The sequence below is a fragment of the Halichoerus grypus genome, chromosome 5 (genome assembly GCF_964656455.1).
Source record: "Halichoerus grypus chromosome 5, mHalGry1.hap1.1, whole genome shotgun sequence".
NCBI classification, from domain to species: Eukaryota; Metazoa; Chordata; class Mammalia; order Carnivora; family Phocidae; genus Halichoerus; species Halichoerus grypus.
This window is the reverse complement of record NC_135716.1, coordinates 75707361-75711024: the sequence shown is the minus strand read 5'-3', so window position 1 is coordinate 75711024 and position 3664 is coordinate 75707361. Positions and strand designations below refer to the sequence as shown.

Sequence of the window (3664 nt, the reverse complement as noted above, 5' to 3'; positions counted from 1 at the left end):
TGTTACATTGCTGAGTGTTTAGATTTTGTTATTTTACTTTAAAAATGTTAGTTTTCTTTGGGGGCAGCAGTTAAGTTTTCCTGGGATTATGTTGATACTTTGGCGGGGGGGCGATTATTTTAAAACTTTGTTAGGGAAGTCCTAGGATATCTTTATCTCTAGAATTAATTTAGCCCTTCTAATAATTTTACTGATTTCTTCAAGTTTTCAATAAGTTCTTTGTACTCTGCTTGGACACAATTCAAATAACAATGTGAACTGTAAGAATTATTCACCTCATAGCTCCCAGCAGTTTTTCTTTGCATGGACTTGTAGAGTTTCACCTTTCACATTTGTAGATTAATACTCCCCCAAAGGCTCAGGAGGACACCTTTGCAAATTTCTGGACCACTTTTTCTGTGTAGTTCCCTCTTGTCTGGTGATTTGCCCTCATTATTTCAGGCACATCTACCTCTCTGAACTCCCATCTGTCTCTTCAAATCAGCAAGATGGCTGTGTTCCACTTGGGATTCCCCTCCTTGTTCTGTGGTCAGGACATATGTCCAGGCAGAAGTCATTGTCAGCCGTAGGCTCACCTCATTTGTTTCTCTCCTCTAAGCGATCACAGTCCTGTGCTGCCTTGTTTCCAGTGTTTTGAAACAATTGTTTTACATAGTTTGGCCAGTGTTCTAGTTATTTATAGGAGGGAGATAAATCTGGTCCCAATCACTCTAGTGGAAGTAGAAGTTGAAGTTCAGGAATATTTGAAAGATAGAATCAGCAGTATGTCCTGATGTATCAGATGTAGTATGTGAGAGTAAAAGAAGATGTCAAGTGTGTCTCCTGCATTTTTAAGCTGAGAAATGGGAAGGGTGGAGACATTCTCAACTGAGATCGGAGTCTGTGGGAGAAAAAGTTGTTGGAGGAAATCTCATTGTCAACTTGTTAATTCTGAGGTATCCATTAAGTAGGCAGAGGGAGATGCTGAGTAGGCAGTTATCTGTGTATTTTCTGGCTTTTAAGAGAGAGGAGCGGCTGAGGATATCATTGGGGGTTACTCAGTGTGATCACTAGCAGATCCAGTATAGATAGAAAAGGAAGGAAGTCCAATGACCAAACCCAGGGCACTCCATCAGGAAAAAGGAGTGTGGTCCTGGGAACATGCTGACAGGAGAAGCAACTAGGTGGGGATAAAGTGAGCAGCCTGCAGTGGATGAGGGTCCAGGCTGGGGCTGGAGTCCCAGTGACAAGGCTACCATGTCCTTCATGATGAGAGGCTGGGGGACTCTTCCCTCTCTTCTGTGGGTGATGAAGAGATGGCTGACTGCATCAAAACCTTTCTCCAGGACCTTGCCAAGGGGATCAAAGTCTCCGTCTGGTCTGGGCTATTTTTTTTTAAAGACTTTATTTATTTATTTGACAGAGAGAGACACAGCGAGAGAGGGAACACAAGCAGGAGGAGTGGGAGAGGGAGAAGCAGGCTTCCCGCTGAGCAGGGAGCCTGATGCAGGGCTCGATCCTAGGACCCTGGGATCATGACCTGAGCTGAAGGCAGACGCTTAACGACTGAGCCACCCAGGCGCCCCAGGGTCTGGGCTATTTGTACCATCTCAAAGCTAGATGCCCAAATCCAGGAAAAAAGAGAGGAGCAGAGAAAGGCAAGTAGTGTCTTGGCACAGTGAAGAGAGCAGGTATAGTGCAGAATCAGAAGAGTGAGCCATGTATCGTTACTGGAATTTTCCAGTGCTGTGCTTGGAATGGTAGAGTATTCTGGTATGTTCTCTACTTGTTTCATCAAGGGTTTATTCCTGAGCTTCAGTCAGTAATAGCACAACTTATGGGTGATCCATGGCTACTTGGAGATGTTTGGTCTTGGCTGGAATTCTTTCTCACATCAATTTCCAGTGTTCTTTAGATACTCCCCATCTATGCTTAGCAAAGTTGCCAGTGCCATTTGGTTTCAAGGTATAGTGGATCTGGCATTTGAGGTATCAGGGAGGAAGCTTCCCCCATCCCCTAGTATCAGCAAAACAATTGCTCACATGCTCTTCAGCAGTTTGCAGCTGACTCTCTTCTTTATCCAGGGGATACTGTGAGTCTCTTTCCCACCCAGCTTGCTGGTCAACTGGTTAGTCTTCTGCATATGTCCCTGTCTACTCACTAAACTGCTTTGAATATCCTAGTTCAATAAAGGAATCAAAATGCACCTGTCACTGTCAGTCAGTAAGTAATTGGCCTTACTAGCTTGGCTGTGGTTTGTCTCGGCTCTCCTCACAGGAATGCCGTCCCCATACATTATCAATGGCTGCCTTTTCTCTATCCTCCTTCCTTTACTCATGTCAACTCAATGCATGGCAAAGAGCCCATGCATCTCTTCTTGGTGGTCTTCTTAAGCAAAGACTCTTCCACAAGACCATCTACCTGCAGTCTGCCCTGAGCACTGATTCTCCTCAGAGCAGTTCTCTTCACTGCATTGGTCTCCCATTAACTGCAGGCTGCTGCCCACCTGCGCCCCCTACCCCTTACTGCCTGTGTCCAGAGGGGCCAGAGGGGAGGGGTGGGATTGGAAGGACCACTGGGGCAAATCTTCACGCAGTTCTCCTTGCCCCAATTTTCCCCGGGGCCCTCTGCATATTCCTTTCTCTCTGAGGAATTGGGATTTTTGTGTCTAGGGAACATAAGGCACAATCTTCCTGACACCCATATGTCGATTTTTAACAACCAACCCCCTCAGCCTGAAAGGGCCCCAGGATTTTCCCCAGCACTTTTCTAACATTTGCCAGCCCCTGTGTGGTGACTGACTTGATACCTTCATTTTCTCCCCCTGCTGTTTATGTTCCCACCTCCTCTTCCTACCCCCCATCACCACTGGATGAATGGATTTTATAATTCTGTCTGTTACATTTTATACATTTGTTATTTTTGTTGTTTTTCGGTTGGAAGGACCAAGGGCAGGTGGCCCCAAGATGGGCCACTTTGGCATGAAGATTATTTTGAATTAAAAAATAAAGCCCAGCAAATTCATGAAAAGCACTTTATTTCCAACTCAACTGCCTAAAAAGAATTTAGACAGAGGGCTTGCTCAAGGAAGAGAGCTATTGATGAGGGATAGAAACAGAAAAATTTCACCTTTAGCCTAGAAGGCTGACCTATAGCCTGCATAGCTTCAATAAGGATCATATATGGGCTGGTTGCTGCATTCTTAAAGGGTCTCATGACTGCCTGTACATCTCACTGATATTTAATATTGAACTGAATGATAAGCCCCAGAGAAATCTTATGAGAGTAGTTTTACGAGTAGAAATTCAAAGGAGACATTTATAATCTAATACTCCCTGCACATCCCCTCCGCCTTGAGCATTAAGCACATAACCACCAGCTTCATATAGCAAAAATGCAACTCTTTCTGCCCATGCGTCCTGTCCCCATGCTACTCAAATAAACTTACTAACTTGAACTATAAAACATCTCAAGAATTCTTTCTTGGCCATTGTGCTCCACGATCCCACAACACTATCACCATAGGTAACCACATTATGATATGAACTAGGTAGGCAGACAGGAGGAACCCAACAAGGCCTGTTTGATCGAAGTCCTCTCTGTCCCCTTGTAGCCCAGGAAAGATTTGTTTACCCTTTTTTTTACATTACATTTACTCTTTTATCTTCCTATGAATCACTTTCCT

At 44.5% G+C, this 3664-nt stretch overlaps 1 pseudogene; it reads left to right on the top strand.

Moving 5' to 3' along the window:
- Positions 1–1295: 1295 nt before the first annotated feature.
- Positions 1296–2372, top strand: LOC118542047 (etoposide-induced protein 2.4 homolog pseudogene; annotated as a pseudogene).
- The last annotated feature ends 1292 nt before the right edge of the window (positions 2373–3664 follow it).